This window comes from Odontesthes bonariensis, chromosome 13 (assembly GCF_027942865.1).
Source record: "Odontesthes bonariensis isolate fOdoBon6 chromosome 13, fOdoBon6.hap1, whole genome shotgun sequence".
NCBI classification, from domain to species: domain Eukaryota; kingdom Metazoa; phylum Chordata; class Actinopteri; order Atheriniformes; family Atherinopsidae; genus Odontesthes; species Odontesthes bonariensis.
The window spans coordinates 32,069,721-32,086,609 of NC_134518.1; the positions used below are offsets into that span (position 1 = coordinate 32,069,721).

Sequence of the window (16,889 nt, forward strand, 5' to 3'; positions counted from 1 at the left end):
TATGATTGAACTCGACTTGCCTTTCTCAAATTGATGCTTCACGATGCTCATACAGTAATACATATAAGTGCTGTAATATGTAACGTTACACCGAAGAAAAACAAATGTACACAGTTAAACGTTTCACAGCCAATAAATGACCAAAACTCCTTTCACCAAACGTAATCCACCCAGAACTGACACTGTTTTCTCAGCAAGTGAGCCACAGAAAATCCACCCAAGCAATCATCAGAATATAGCGTTTAGGATTTTTCTCTGTAAATGTCAGTTAGGATATCGTTAAAGAAAGGGTTCTTAATGATAAATCAAGTGAATCATGGCGTAAACATGATATACTGCTGTGCAAAAAAAATGGTAGATGCTTAATTTCTTATTTCACCATCTTAATAAACTCATCCATGGAAGAACTTTACTGTATTTGCATCCATTATACTGTTTTAAACTGTTTTAACTTGTGTGCATGTTGGTGTGAATTAACCAGTGTGGCAGCACAGTTTGAATAGTTTTTCCAGTATATTCATGCAAATTAGGATTAGGATCTTTTTCTACCGGGACCCTCATTTATCATTTAAAGCGCTCTCATGTAGTATAAACAAGTCATTGTCATGCTTTATCTCAAAAGAGGGGCGACTGCTTTCGCTGAAAAGTAGGAGGAATTATGACCAAAAAGACTCATAAATCCGTGGATGTGTACGTTAAGCAGAGCACCCAAATCCTTCACTTTTAAAGCAAACCAAAGCAAATATGAAGCTCTGCCTACCGGGGCAGAAAAACTGGCAATTACATGCAGCTCTTATTCATCTGAATAAAGGAAAATTAGGAGAAAATGGAGGGTAACATAACCACGGCGATTAGCATGAAACACATCTGTAGCCTTTTTAATGACCAGGCCGAACATAATTGCCCTGTGCATTGTTTTTATACTGCCCACCGCCTGCCAAGCTGCAACTGGCTGTCCAGCATTTTAATAACCCCTACTTATTCTATGCACCCTTAATTGGTAAATAACACTTAAAAAGCTGTGTTGGTGGCCACCGATTCAGGATCCGTATGAAGTGAGCTGTAACTGCTCCTAAGTTCCATTCATCTGCTAATTGTTAGCTTTGCTGGTTTTTGATCAAACGTCACGGAGCAATTATTTATCAAGTGTAACGTAATAATGTACGGCGCAAAGCGTTCTGTAAATAAACTAATTTAATACATGACCGCGCTTTAGGAAATGAAATCGTTTCTTTCCTGCAGGAGTTCGAGATGATCGTGATATTTACGTTTATTTTCTGTTGCAAACAAGCCATTATTTTCCTTGTTTTTTCACATGACGTCTGTGCAGCACTTTGTAAACTGCTTTTGAAAGCCTGCTGTACAAATAAAGCTTATTATTTTTATTATTTCGTACAAGTTATCAGGGGAGTAATTAGCATAAAGCTGTGTTTGTGTATCCCTGTGTGCTTCTCCAGGCCATTTAACCTAAATACACTCATTAGCCTTCTGCTTTATTTATGGACATTTTGTCATCGCACCCTTAGTTCACAAGGGACTTCTGCTATGGAGTTCAGGACAAGTGGTCAGGAATCTGAAACTTGAGTCTCCATCGTTATTCCTTCTCAGTCGACACGCTGCCAAATGTGGTGAGTTTGTCTAAGCTCCCATAATGAAACTGCCTAAATATGGGAGGGAAAGAGCAGAGCAGTGTTCAGGTAACGCTTCAAAAAGAGATCTTTTTGTACGTAGATGCCTCCAAGCAAATACTATTCTGTCTGAAGATCTCATTAAAGGCACCAGGAGCGCAGAGAGAGCTGCTCCAAATGGTATATTCGGTTACTGTAAAGCAGAAATCCAGAACATGTGAGCCCGCTTCGCTTCTGCTCAGGGGTTTGGCTGCTGTTTTCGTAGCTCAGACGTCCAACCACCTAAAGCCATTTGACTAAACTTTACCTGTTACCTGTGCTTTAAAGCCAAACATCCAAACCCAACACAGAAAGAGGCCAAAAAAATTACATCTAAACCGAGAAAATATCAATGTGAGGCTTCTTTGTTGAACAAGTTTGGATTTCTTTTCCCGGGAAAGAAAATACGCAGTTGATTAAAAAAAATTAGATAAAATGTGGAGCACAAGAGGTCAGACTGGGATATTATTAGCTTGTAGTTTACACGCCTCTCTGTCCTTTAATCTGAAGGCAGCTGGGTCCTGTGGGAAAAGAACAAATTGATGGATGCGCATCACATCTTGTCCATTTCGGATGTACAGTTACGAACTAATCTCAGACATCATTTGGAAGCACAAGCTGGTCTGAGAGGAAGTTGTGAGATGACTAAAGATAACATACGCCGGTAAATATTTTATCGCACATTAACATACGTTTTTATTTAAAAAATAAAAAAATGAATAAAAATTTTTTTTTTTTTTTTTTAAATTAAATTTAATTGTGTGTGCCTATAATTAAAATTTAATTAAAAAAAAAAAAAATTGAGGGCTTTTGAATGGATAGGAAAGTTCAGAGAGACAGGAAGCAGGGGGCGGAGAGAGGGGGAACAACATGCAGCACAGCACTGTCCGATGTGGGACTTGAACCGGGGCCAGCTGCAGCGAGGACTATAGCCTCTGTACATGGGGCTCCTGCTTAAACCACCTGTTTAATTATTTATTTTATTATTGTAAAAGTCTGTAGCTCACAGGCTTTTATTTGGTAAAAGTCTGTTGCTGTCTGCTGCGGAACCGGAAAAGAAAGTAATCGTCGGATCCACCAAACATGGAGAAGGGTACGGAACTTTTACTCGGCCATTTTCATTTTAAAGTTCTTCCAGACGGCGGAGTCGACAGAACCAAAGTCATCTGTAAACACTGCCAAGTTGAATTGTCTTCTCAGCGTAGTAGTTCCAGTCTAAAATATCACTTAAAGGCAAAACACACAACTGATAGCAGCAAGTCATTCAAGGAAACAGACAGTGGAGCGAGGCTTCTACATAAAAACTACAGAAAGATGCTGATGTTAAAAGTGTGTTTGCACAACAAATGTTATGGCACTTTCATTCATATAAAACTAAATGCTAAAAGCTATACACTACTTTTGATTTCATTTTTGGATTTTGCGTACAAATGCGATTAATCGTGATTAATCAGGGAAATCATGTGATTGATTAGATTCAAAATTTTAATGGTTACCCAGCCTTAATTTAAACCTTTATCTGCCCCACCTGAGCAGTGACTGCCACATAAACTCGGTTAGCGATGTCCATCTGTTTACAGTTACATCGAGTGTCCCATCCTGTAGCGTGACTTGGAATTTCATACAACGGTTCCAGTTTCATTAGAAGGTCTTGAAACCCCTCTCCCAGAACAACATCAATGAACCGAGTATTTACTGTTTTCGTCCAAGTTTGCTGTCATGCAAGTTAAATGTTTGCAGCACCAGAAACTCGTGTCTTATAATGATGGCAGAGTTTGCTATTTTCATGGATCCTTTCTGATGGAGAATGTTCCTACAGAACATCAGACTCACGGCTATACACACAATGTTGCTGCTGCTTCTTAGATTAACAGCATAATGTTTATTTTTGGTATATTTATGTTGTGAAGTTAATGGGCAAAAGGGGACAAGATGGACGAGAGGACACATGTGGACTATTTTCTTATAAAAATCTACAGCGTTCACTGGAAAAAATTCCCGTCCAAAAATAAGTAAAAAAACAACAAATACAAGACGTTTTTGCTTGAAATAAGCAAAAAAATCTGCCAATGGAACAAGTGAAAATCGGGTTGTCAAGATTTCTTGAAATAAAATGTGATATTTAGGACTTTTGAGTTAATAGTGATCTTGAAATTAGCTTAAAAACCTCTTCAAATGGAAAAAAAAGCTTGTTTCATGTGAAATATGACACAAAACGAGATGTTTTCAAGACTTTAGAAAACATATATATAGAGATTCCAGATGTATTGTATCAAAACAAGTCCCTATATCTGGCTGAAATAGTACTTGTTAGGCAATTGTGTCTTATATCAAGTGTAATGAGATACTCAATGAGACAAATATACTTGGTAAGATTTAGATTTTTTCCAGTGTTTGTTGCTTGGCCAAACGGCTATGCTACATGTTACTGTAACACGGAACAAGGAAGTAGATGATATAGTTTTAAAAAGCCATAAAGATCTTCTGTTATAATTTATCATTAAATCAAACCCCAAACCCGGCTGCTCAGGTTTGAGGATTTAAACATACATTAATCCCTTTATTCGGTCCAGAACCGGATTAGAAAATAAAACACAGAAGAAAGCTGTTCGCTTATTTCATGATCTTGGGCGGCTGTAATGGAGCTGTAACACGAGTGCCTTGCTCAAGAGCACTTGAGGGGTGGAGGAGGGCTGTTTTACTGCCCCACGTTTTGCAGCTGCTTCATTTATTCAAACAGGCCACCCTCTGACCACAAGGTCACTTCTCTTACCGTCAGGCCTTTGTGCCACATGGAGAAGTACTCGACAAGATCGAAATGTAAATACCGCTCTTGTTAGTTTTTGCTCAGGCCAGGCCTCTAACAGGAATTCAAGCTGTGCTCGAGCACCGCTAGGTCCTGGCAAATGAAAAGACATAATTCAGATGATTAAGTCAGTCAGGACAGGGTGGAGGATTGAGAAAAAAACACAGTGAATATTAACACGAGTCTAAAATAGCCTCCTAATTGAATCTGTCAGCGTGCCCTCATCTGGCTGCAGCAGATTTAGGTGAAATATAGACTTTTAATATGAACTCTAAGATACGTTTTCTTTTTCACACATTGACACAGAGCCCTACTGTTTCACATCGAGCGGCACCGAAACACGGGGGATTTTAAATAGATTTTATTAATCTCCCTTTATTGGTGTGAAACATCCGCAGAATACTAAATAACTGCCGTGTGAGCGGCACAGGTGTGGCCGGCTCCCGTCAGGAGCCTGAGATTTACCAAGCATGTTAAACTGTAGCCAATTTTACAGTCCTAAATTATGTGACCAGCTTGGAAAAATACAGGGAAAGTCAAGGGGTAAGAGGGAGATTTGCCATTTGAATCCCTTTACAGAAGAGTAGAGCGGACCGTCCACGGCCACTTAAAGAAGACAAAACATATTACAGCTGAGGAAAAATGGCAGAATGGGACTTTTCTGTCATCTCCACAGGCCTGCTGGCGCTGACGAGCATCCATTTAGTCAATGAAAGATGGTGCGGATTGTGTTTCATTTAGCAGAAATAGCAGTGATTTTTTTTTTTATCCTTTAGGTGTTTATACAGATTAGTTCAAATTTCACTAACAGTTGTGGAACAGATGTGGTCTTTAATGCCTCCTGTCAAAAAGAGTTCCTTCTCTGCTAAACCTCCCAGTGTTGAAACATGAAGATTAATTCTTTTGGGAATTTCTAATTTGTGTGAAGCAGCTAATTTCAGAATTGACTTATAACTACACAAATGTTTTAACTTCAAGTTCAAATTCAAGTCACTGATGTTAGCCTACAGAGTGCTTAATGGAACGGCTCCCATCTACTCGAATGATCTCCCAAAAGCTTAAGGCTCTAGCATGGTTGCCGCGTCGGCTAGCGCGAGCGGTGTTGATGACGTCACGATTTCGTGCCGGCTATATACGGTGGCACCAGTAGTTGCAATTTTCTCCGTCACAGAGGTGTCGCTGCTACGTGAAGGTTACCGCTACTCTACAGCCACGAAAGTCGAGAAGAAAACAATGCCGCTGTCAAGAGTAGGAATACAGTCATCAATGATGCTGCTGCAGTATCTGGAAAATGAAATGTTTCGTGTGTTTCTGTGTTTCACGAAGTTCGTGAGCCAAGACAATTCAGTCAATAGAGGTGAAGGTCTGAAGCCCCCGGCATCACCACTTGTTGTCTCTGCCCTCTTCTTTGCCTTCACGTATCTGTCCCGTAGCTTCTTCCACACATTCTTACAGAACTCTCCCTCTTTCCCCAAAGTTCTGCCGATCTCTGTCCACCAGTTTTGGGAGTTTACGTTGGTGCCTGTGCTGTTTCACTGCAGTTTCGTACAGCTGCCTGTACAAACGCACCCCCTGACTGTCTCAGAATGGTCCATCTGGTTTGTCGTTGGTGGCGCCGCCAAGTTACAAAAATCGACTGGTGCACGACAACGCGCTGCGCCGTCTTTTCAAGGCAAGCGCCAGGACTGAAACGTCATTTTGACGTCACGGTCCGCTTCCGCCGTGAACTGTAACTCCAGCTTTACTCATCACTCTGGTCGTCACAGGATTGTCGTCTAGCAGTGCCTACACCACGCTTAAGACAATCCAGACTCTTTTCATGTGTCGTTCCACGATGGTGGAATGACCTACCGAGGGCTACCGGAACAGGGGATCCAGGTCTTCAGAGAGCATCTCCTACCCTGTACTTCCCTCTGTGCCTGCACTCCATCTCTACCCTGTCACCTCTGACAGAGTCTGAGTCTCGTGGTTTCCTTCTACGTAGCTTATTGTTTGTAAGTCGCTTTGGATAAAAGTGTCTTCTAAATGCACAAACATAAACACTAACTGGTATTGACTCGTCAGTTTATTGCCTGGAAACATCAGTGCGACGGTACTATTAAGAACAATGTGTCTGAATTACCAGGAAATCGCAAGCTGCCGCATAACTTTTAACCCACCGGGCTTTTTTTAAGACGTGTGCACAGTTTATGGAAAAATAGAACTGAACAATAAACAACTAAATATCGGTGGATTCTCTATGCAGAAACTGGAAGAAGTCATTGGGATTAAAGGAGCCGTACTTGGCTGTTTGTTTGCGTCCTTGCAGCCCAGTCTGACTGGAAATCATACAACAGGAACATTTGCCCACACGTCTAACATTTCCAATGTGTAGTACTTGAGCTGGCATTTTGATAGGCAGTTGTTTTGTGTAACATCGTGTTGCGTGACCAGAACCACAGCCAATGAGTGTTAAACAGTGTAATCTGTGATGACGTTTAGTTTTTTTAACTCCTAACCGCAACTATTAGCGAGTTGGGAAAGTAAGAAAGTGAAAGCTTTCTATCTCCAACTTCAAAAACATTTATTTTGTAAGTTAGTACAAACCTATTGCTAAAATCTCATCCTCCATGGTTAGCTGGATTGTGTGTGTGTGTGTGTGTGTGTGTGTGTGTGTGTGTGTGTTGTGTGTAGTATGTGGTGTCTGTCTGTATGTACCTGAGAGCCTGTATGTGTGTGTGTGGGTGTGTGTGTGTGTAAGTGTATGTGGCTGGTTTTGTGTGTTAAAGGTCCCATGGCATGAAAATTTCACTTTCAGAGGTTTTTGAGCCTTAAAATGAGTTTCTCTAGCCTCCTTAAGTCACCCCAGTGAATAGAAATTGCGAAATGTATTCACTGAGCAGTCCAGCATTTCCTCCGTGTTTTGAACAGAGCGCCTCCAAGTGTCTCGTTGACTCAAGGCTCCTGGTATGACGTCATGCCAGGATAGAGCTCATCAAAATTTCCCACCCCCTCTCTCCGCCACGCCCTCTGTCTCCACCCACTACTGGTAAACTACCTGTATCTTACCCGCTCAACTCATGTGGAGTAGACCGAGACTCGCAAACGACTGAAGACAGTCACAGAAGATACAGCAATGGCTTCCAAACGACGTTACCATGCGAAATGAACTGTGCCAGGATGTGAAGATGAAGAGAAGAATATGTTTCCGCTTCGACCCTCTGTCCCTTTGAAAACGGAATGGCTGATTTCATTTACGAGGGACGGGTGCCCATGCATGTTCCAAAGAGCGTCAGTGTTTGCGCGACACATTTCAGAGGAATGCTTTCACAACTTGGGACAGTACAGGGCAGGTTTTGCCCTACACCTGAAGTTGAAGCCTGGATCAGTGCCAAGCCTTGCCGGTCCATCAGCTACCCACACCGATCAAGTAAGTCATAATTATTTGTAGCCGCTAGCACATTAGCTGTGGAGGTATTTATCCATGAAACCTACACTGCGCTGCAAAACCAATACTCTGTTAAACTGGTTAGATTTGGAAAATTGGTTGTAAAACAAGACATTTGTCTTTTGACCAAGTATCTTACGTGTAGGGGACTACATACAGCATGAATACTTAGGTAAGCAAGTCTAGTTATGTTCTGCGGCTAGATACGTCTGTTACACGGAAAATGACGCCCGACGATAACAATTCATATTTTGTAAGTCTTTCTTTAGATTGGTGACTTTATATTTTGAAAGCATTTGTTACGGTTTGGTGACTTTTTTTTTAACGTCGAGTCGTTTCTGCGTCTTTCGTGTGTGATACGCGATCGGGTGTTGTGGCTAGGTGAAGGATGTTTAGCAAACGTTTGCTGACTACCCTCGAACATACACCATTATGTATCTGTCAATTCGAACACAGTTTTGACTTCAAATCTGTCGTGACTCGTCAGTTTATCACGAGTGTAATGCTCGGCTTTCGAACCATAGATGTGTGCTCTCTGTCTGCATCAGGTTCACTCTTCACTGGCCAGCACATCAAGTGCTCACGTCCGGACATCCCGGACCAGGGATGCTGCCTGCCAGACTGACCCCATTGTCAATAGGACTGCAGCCACACCGAAGAATGTTGTCTTTCTCTATATTGGAATGCTTTGCAGGTGAGATGTTTTACCTTGTAGTTGTTGAAAGTTTTTGTTGTCTGAAATGTCATTATTGAGCCGGGTTTCTCCAGCACTATAAGGCACAAAACACCTAGACCAGGTCCCCTGAAAAGATTGTCTTGTGAATGTAATTTATATTTGATTTACCAAAAAATGTATACTTTTAGGGGGTTTTCAGATCATAGTTCCTATGAAACTTCACAATATATGAAAAGCTTTTTCCAAAATGTTTTATACCTTCTTTCAAAAATATTGTTTTATTTGTTACTACCATTAAAAGCAGCATTTAAATGTTTCAACATGTTATGTAAATCTCAGCTAATAGCACTTTTCCTGATGCTTGAAATCAGATTTAAAAAAAAAAGTAATGAGAACAGCTTTTATAGCATTTTGGAAAAGAGCTTTTCATATGCTCTGCCATGATGATGCATGTGTCTCTACCAGCTAACCCCCACCACCATGACAAATGAAAATTCTGTGAGAAACACTGTTTACACATTGTTTCTTGTACTTTCAGACTGTACTTGGCGGCGATCCACTTTAATGAAAATGCGAACCGACCACAGGCCCAGACAGCAGACGGTGTACCTCTCTTCAAAATCTCCTTTCCCAAATCCAAGAAGGGAGAGTGCACAGTCAAACGTCAAAAGACTAAGCCAACCTTTGGTAAGACCTCAAAAGTTCAAGAATTCAAGTCCAACTACTTTTGCCTTTATCAAATTTACTGAGGTTAATTCCAATAGGAATACAAAAAATGTGAGAAATAGAAATCTAAACAAACATAAATATATAGAACAAATATAAATATATAAATAGATATAAAAATAAACATTGAAATGTACAAATGGCTAACTGAAATATACAAATGTTGTGCGTGTACAGTGTGTATGAATGTTCTGTGTGAAAAGGGTATGTGGATGTCCTGATGGACCTAATTTTTCACACGCGAGGCAGTCTAAACCCGGTGCAGTGTCCTTCATCATCGGGGTAGTCGGCACGGATACGCAGGACCACACAGGCAGGAATGACCACTCTGATCCGGCGACCCAAAAAGCCCCAGTACCACTCCACAAACTGCCTGTTTCATGTACCTGAAGCGCCTGGAAGAACAGATAGAAAAAATGACACTTGCAGAGAATGTTGTTGTTCTTCTGTTATTGCTATGTTGTACATATTTACATATTCCTATGGATTATTCTTGATTGTGTTTTAATAATGTCTTGTAAATAAATATACAAACACTCTTCATACTGTCTGCATAGTTGAATTATCAGGCTCAGGGTGGGTATACTGTAAACTCTATGTATGTGGCTATGAGTAATTATTTTACAGCGCTTACCGATGCGTTCTTCTCAGGCGTAAACTGCCAAAATGGTGCCTGTAGACTCGCCCAGCGGTTTGTAGCGAATATACATTGAGACAGACCGGCTCAAACCCTGGATGATCCAGCATACATGCTGGCTCTGCCGCCACTTCTCCTAGTAGTGCTGTGACCAAATAAAGATTAGAACTAGACATGGTAAGTGTCATTTCAGGAACAGGTGGATTGAAATGTTTACAGTGTTACCTGAGGGATCTCCATGCAGCATCTATTCTCCCTTTCTGTGGGCATTATCTCGCAAATTCCACATTGACACCTATTATTAAAAAAAAAAGGCAGTGTAATGATATTCTGTTTTCAGGTAATGCCGGCAAATATAACAATGAAACATCTTTAGTGGCAAGTAAATGAGTTAACAGGTGAGCATGAGAATAATTACATGCTGGTCAGAATACTATCATGTTTTTTGCATGCCATAGGCTACTGTATAACTACATGGGCAACGCACAGCTGGCTGTTCCCAGTGAAGACGGGCTACTAAAAAGGTGTACACAGAAATCTGTAGCATTAGTTTCACTTCGTGTAGTTACACTTTGGATCCAGCACCTGGTCAGGATATGATGAGGTATGGTTTTTTTGTATATTATAGCATGTAAACCTTTTTGTCTAGCAAACTTGGTTATAAATCGCTCCCCTTATGTCAACACTGGGTGGAGAATCATTTGCCAAACAGGACAGTGTTTGTGGGGGTAATTGCAATTGCAATTTTCATGAAATTACCCACCGCCAGCGTTTATTACAGTTGTTTTTCATAACATGTTGGCAATGTGTACTATGGGAAATACTTTGGCAGTGTTACTGTTGTACAATGCAAGGCGACATTGAGAAAGTTACTTGGTGTAGAGACTGGAGATGCCAGCAGCCATACTCACTAATGTTAGCACTGCAAATACGTGCCCACATTACAAAATAAGTTGGGAACTTATACGTTTTGTAAGCAAAAATAATATTTTAGGTAGTCCTGATGTAGTGACTACAATTTCTGCTCTAATTAGGCTACCGTAGGCTAAGCGACTGCTAGTATCTGCGCACCTCAGTGGTTCGGACCGACCCAACTATAAACGTTTCCAGACATAACATTTCAAACTCACCATTCTGAGACGTTTTGCTGAAGGCGCTGCAGATCTGCAGTTGGTTGCTGAACTGCCTGCGCCTCGGCTTCAGGGTCCGATTCCGGGTCGAAGGCGAACGGTACGATGGTTTGCTCACCTGCCATTTCTATTTTTTTTTTTTCCTATTAGCAGGCAGCTAACATGCGCAGAGCCAAAACAGAGAATCAGACACGCCCCCATTCAGCCATGACACACCCCTCGCGCTCCTCCTTGCTTCTCATTAGGAAAACAGGGCACTGGAGAGAGCGCTGAAATGCGGCTTTCTTCTAAGAGGCCAAATCTGCGTTTTCTGGGTGAATTTTGAGAACGCCTGGGGGTACAACATCCTGAAGCCTCCGAAAGCCCATTTAAAGTGCCGCTACTATACCATGCCATGGGAACTTTAAAACTGCAAAATGTCTTGTGAACCATGCAGCATGCTGAGGTGTGAATGCAGGCTGTTATAACTGCTTTGCATATTGTATGCCTGACTATTTTCTTTTCTTTATATTTACTACAATACCTACTTATCAACAGTACCATTGGGCCCCGGCTTATAAACTTATATTTAGCTTCACTTGGGGACCCTTTTCTCCACACTGTTATACTTTCCATGACCTGTAATTGAAGTCAAATGATGGTGTGAAGAGATAAATAAATCATTCATTCATTCATTCATTCAAATCATTCATTCAAAGCAGCGGCGTCAATTCAGCCAAAGCTAAGTTATGGCAAGGTCACTATAGTCACATGACTAAAAATCAATCAATAAATATAGATGCCCAGCAAATAATCACCACAAAAGTCTCCTATGTAGCTTATTTGTGTGCAAATGCAGTCTCACTCAAATAGCCGCTAACATAACAATGGACTCGTCTCCGTCTCCCTGTTAGCATTAACATTAGCATTAGCATTAGCGGCGGAGGTGCTGAAGTGGACAGCCTCGTTAACAGCCTTCACTACCTGGTCCTCCTTCCTCCGCCGCTGGGGCAACATTGGACCCATCATCACCTGCCCTTTTTTGGTGATAAATAAATCTAAAGTTTTCTGCTTCCTTTTCATATTTTACATTAATTAGCAAACAATAAATCTTGCTAATAACATCAGCTTTGACCTCCAGGCTCCGTCATCTCGTGGGAGGGAGGGAGGGGCTGGGAGGCACCACATTTAAAAAAGGGAAGATGATACTTAGATAAATTGATTGTGTTGTTCAGAATTTCAATTGTAGTTCATTTATATGTATTAAATAATAGAATATTCAATACAAATTGACACAGAGTAATTCCATAAGTTTTTTTTTTTTTTTAAAGAAAAAACAAACATTTACATTTTCCCCTGGAGCCAAGGTGTGGCAGCTGCCATACCCAATCGATGCCCATGAGTGAAAGGACTCTGGATGGGATCTGAAACACCGATCATCAGCCCGGTGTCATGGAGCTGTATCACAGTAAAGAGCTGAGGGAGTTTCTCTTTTTTTGTGTGGATAAACACGTATTTTATGATCCGTCATGACATCGTGTTGGTCAACGACAAGTCTGACAAACATAAAAGCTGATTATGAGCCATCCTTTTCCTAACTAAGGCTACTGAATGATGCTCCTTTCCTCTCCCCTCTTCATTCTGCTCTCTTTACTCTCAACGTATGAACCATTTGAGTCATGAATTGGGTTTTTCTGATATCCTACATCCCTGGTCTGTTGCTTCTGTGCTCGTTAATGTCTCTGTTCTGTCCCCTCAAATGCCCAAAGCAGTCAAGGCAGATGGCCAAAATGAAGATCTGGTGCAATTAATTTGTTTCTTTATCTAGGCAAACGTTAGGCTGTGTTTAATGGGATTTAGTTGTGTGCAGTTTCATTTTAATTGAACTTGAGTGCTGTCAGATAGCCTGTGTTGCTAATTGATGCTAAATGACTAGAACTGAAGTGTGCAAACAGAAAAAAGAAAGTTTGTGCACCCTGTTGGCTCTAATACACCGTTGGGATTAAATGATTAATAAACCAACAACTTTTTAAAGTTCCAAAGTGGAGCAAAACATTGATACAAAGCTGGCGTGCAGACTGATGCTAATTTTACTGAACGATGAGCCATTCTTCAAGTAAAGTGGAGAAAGTGTACAGCTTAAAGGTCAACTTCCCTCCTATAAAAAAAAAGAATTACGATGGTTAAGTTACATTTTTATGCATTTCATGAAAAAGCTGTGTGTAATGTAAACTATTTTTAAACCCAAACCATATGTTTTGAATATTTTACGTGAAATCTGTACATCAAATCTGAGCCTACGAGTACTTCTAACCAAAATCTTTTTCCAGCTTCAGTGAGAGCAACAGTATTTATTTGCGAGTGGAAAAGTCAAGGGACAGTGGAAACCACTTTGCAGGGCAGGAGCCAAACTAGCAACCTTTCATGTGAAAGGTCTGTGATGCCATCTACCAAACCCAAATTTTTTTTGGTCGTACTACACAGTAACGACTGTTGTCACAAAAGTCGGCGTTATCACCAGCATTTAGGAAACCAGTCAGAAAAATAAATATGTTTTCATTCTTTATTGTGAATCTGCTTTTGTTTTGTGGTCCAGACCAATATTTAAACGGCACGTTTTGTTGGAAGGTCACTAAGAACGGTTTGACTTAAGTTAAAACTGAAACATCACCAGTCTGTTTCAACGCAGCAGACGAACCCCCGGAGATCATTCCCGTCTGCTCGGCAAAAAAGGACCACCGGGAGAACCAAAGTTTAGCCCACAGGATTCAAATCTTTTTAAAGTATTTCATGAATTAAAGACGGAACACATGCGCTGTCAGCTGCGGACTAAAGCAAAGCCTCCAACAGCATGTGGCTGATGTGATAGGAAGTTTGGAGGAGCAGAAAACATTTCACAACAATCCTCCGAGCCACTAATGCTCAACATTCCGGTTGCTATGGTTACCTACTTATGATAACCCCAGTATGTGCCAACAGGTAGCTGTTAGGTTTCCATACAGCAGAGATGGGGACTCAAGTCGACTCGAGTCGCTGTTTTGATGACTTGTGACTTGACTTGACAAAAAATAAAAGACTTGAGACTCGACTCGGACTTGGAAGTTAAAGACTCGGCACTTGACTTGAGACACGATGACTTGAATGACTTAAGTGTTAAGCATCTAGCATAACGTCATACTTTGTTCGTCATTTGAAGATCCATTCTGACCAGTAAGTGATCGTCAAATTAGCTAATATTAACCTGTTAGCCTAGTCGGTAGTTAGCTAACATTAGCTTGATATGATACGGGTGGACAGGTTGGACACATTGGCCAATGATGTTTACTGACAGTTACTTATATCTTTGTGTTTTCACTTTATTAAGATCAGATTCTGCAGGTAAAATTGCAATAATAAGGTGACTTGACTTTGACTTGACCAAGAAAAAATTACTTGGGACTTACTTGAGACTTGAAAGCTGAGACTTGAGACTTGCACATGTGTGACTTGGTCTCATCTCTGGCATATAGTAACCTGTATGGCAAGTCACCTTATTATTGCAATTTTACCTGCAGAATCTGATCTTAATAAAGTGAAAAGACAAGATATAAGTAGCTGTCCCCCACCCCGTATCATATCAAGCTAACATTAGCTAACTACTGAAAGGGCTAACATTATAATATTAGCTAATTTGACAAGCACTTACTGGTCAGAATGGATCTTCAAATAACGAACAAAGTTGGAAGTTGTTGTCTGGCTGTCCGAGATGTTGATGCCGCATGTCTTGCACTGTGCTGTTCGTCTTTTGCCGTCAAAATGGTGATTACGAAAGCCGAAGACAATGACTCTCGGTACCCCTGCGCTCCTACCTGGTAATCGATTATTATTTTTTTTTAATTATTAATTTTATATCCAAACTGAAAACATGAACTGAATAACTCTCAAGTCATTCAAGTCAAGTCAAGTGCCGAGTCTTTAACTTCCAAGTTCGTGTCGAGTCTCAAGTCTTTTCTTTTTTGTCAAGTCAAGTCACAAGTCATCAAAACAGCGACTCGAGTCCAAGTCACAGTGACTCGAGTCCCCATCTCTGCTATATGCACGTTAGCATCAATATCAAACGACATATCATGAAAACACAAAATCAAATCTGGTTATTTAGTTGAACCGTCTCCCTTTACTTGTTGATTCTGTCTCTTGACATCCTCTCTATTTTCTTAGACGAATGGGTTTGGTGGAACGATCGAAAAAGGATTTCTGCTCTTTATATCATCTCGCCTGCAAGTTGCATTTGTTCGAGACTCAACCAAAACAGATGGGGCTTGTGCTGCATCTGTGGCGAGCTATGGCCAGATTTATGGAGCAAAAACCTACAACTTGGAGAGCGAGGACGTTGAGCTTAATCTGTTTTTCTGACACATTTTATCCAAATAAATCCATCCTGACATCAAACGGCTTCACATCAAACGGTTAGGGAGTTTGCAGGGAGTTTCACCACTACAGATGCAAGTCATTTACAAGGAACAGTGACAAGAGAGGACACTGACTGAATGCACGCCTCTCCGTCCTTCCTGCTCTATGATTGTACACTTATGGACTCGGCTTTCATAGCCGCACTTCACCTTCAACCCCAATTCCAACTAGTTAGGTCTGATTGAGCAACAGGGAAACAACAGAGCTTGGGAGACCTCCAGTTCCTGCTCGTCGGAACAAGAAATCGGGATTAAACAGCAGTGCAGAGGAATAAGAGTAAATGATGTCAAATTGGAAACAGAGTCTCCTGAGAGTATGGAACATCTGTTTGGGTGTCAGGTTGCTTTACCTCTCGTCAGGCCTAGAGTTTGCTTCTTAGAGCAACCTCCAGAGTCGGCCCATTGTTTTTCAAACAACCTCAGAGCTGAAGCCAAGATTTAATGTGCCCATGCTTTACCTTACACACAACCTAAACTGTAGCACTTTGCTTCCCACAGAAGTGGTGCCACTGTGTGTGTGACTGATGGCGGTGCGACGTCTGTGTCGTTGCAATTTGGTTAGATTAAGCGCGCTGATAATCCAGGCTGCTTTCCCACAGGAAAGCTGCTGCACACTGAAAAAAATAGTACATTTGTCTCATTTCTAGTCAAAATATCTCATTACACTTAATATAAGACACAACTGCCTAACAAGTACCATTTCAGCCAGATATAGGGACTTGTTTGAAGACAATACATCTGGAATATCTTGTTAAATGAAAAAGTCTTGAAAACAAATTGTTTTGAGTCAGATTTCATATGAAACAAGCTTTTTTTTAACATTTGAAGAGTTTAAGCTTATTTCAAGATCACTTTTATCTCAAAAGTCCCAAATACACTGGAAAAAATTCCCCTCCAAAAATAAGTAAGAAAAACAACAAATAAAAGATGTTTTTGCTTGAAATAAGCACAAAAAAAATCTGCCAATGGAACTAGTGAAAATCAGATTGTCAAGATTTCTTGAAATAAAATGTGATATTTAGGACTTTTGAGATAAAAATGATCTTGAAATTAGCTTAAAAACCTCTTCAAATGTAAAAAAAAGTTTGTTTCAAATGAAATCCGACTCAAAACAATTTGTTTTCAAGACTTTTTCATTTTACAAGATATTCCAGATGTTTTGTATTAAAACAAGTCCCTATATCTGGCTGAAATAGTACTTGTTAGACAGTTGTGTCTTATATTAAGTGTAATGAGATATTTTGACTAGAAATGAGACAAATATACCTGGTAAGACTTTGATTTTTTTCCAGTGTATCACATCTTTTTTCAAGAAATCTTGACAAGCCGATTTTTCACTAGTTTCATTGGCAGATTTTTTTGCTCATTTCAAGCAAAAAGTCTTGTATTTGTT

General features: G+C 40.5%; 1 long non-coding RNA gene across 1 annotated transcript; it reads left to right on the forward strand.

Moving 5' to 3' along the window:
• The first annotated feature begins 8,498 nt into the window (after nucleotides 1–8,498).
• Nucleotides 8,499–9,504, forward strand: LOC142397408 (uncharacterized). Its single transcript, XR_012772700.1, has 3 exons — nucleotides 8,499–8,594; nucleotides 9,115–9,263; nucleotides 9,480–9,504. It is a non-coding gene; the product is annotated as an uncharacterized LOC142397408 (long non-coding RNA).
• The last annotated feature ends 7,385 nt before the right edge of the window (nucleotides 9,505–16,889 follow it).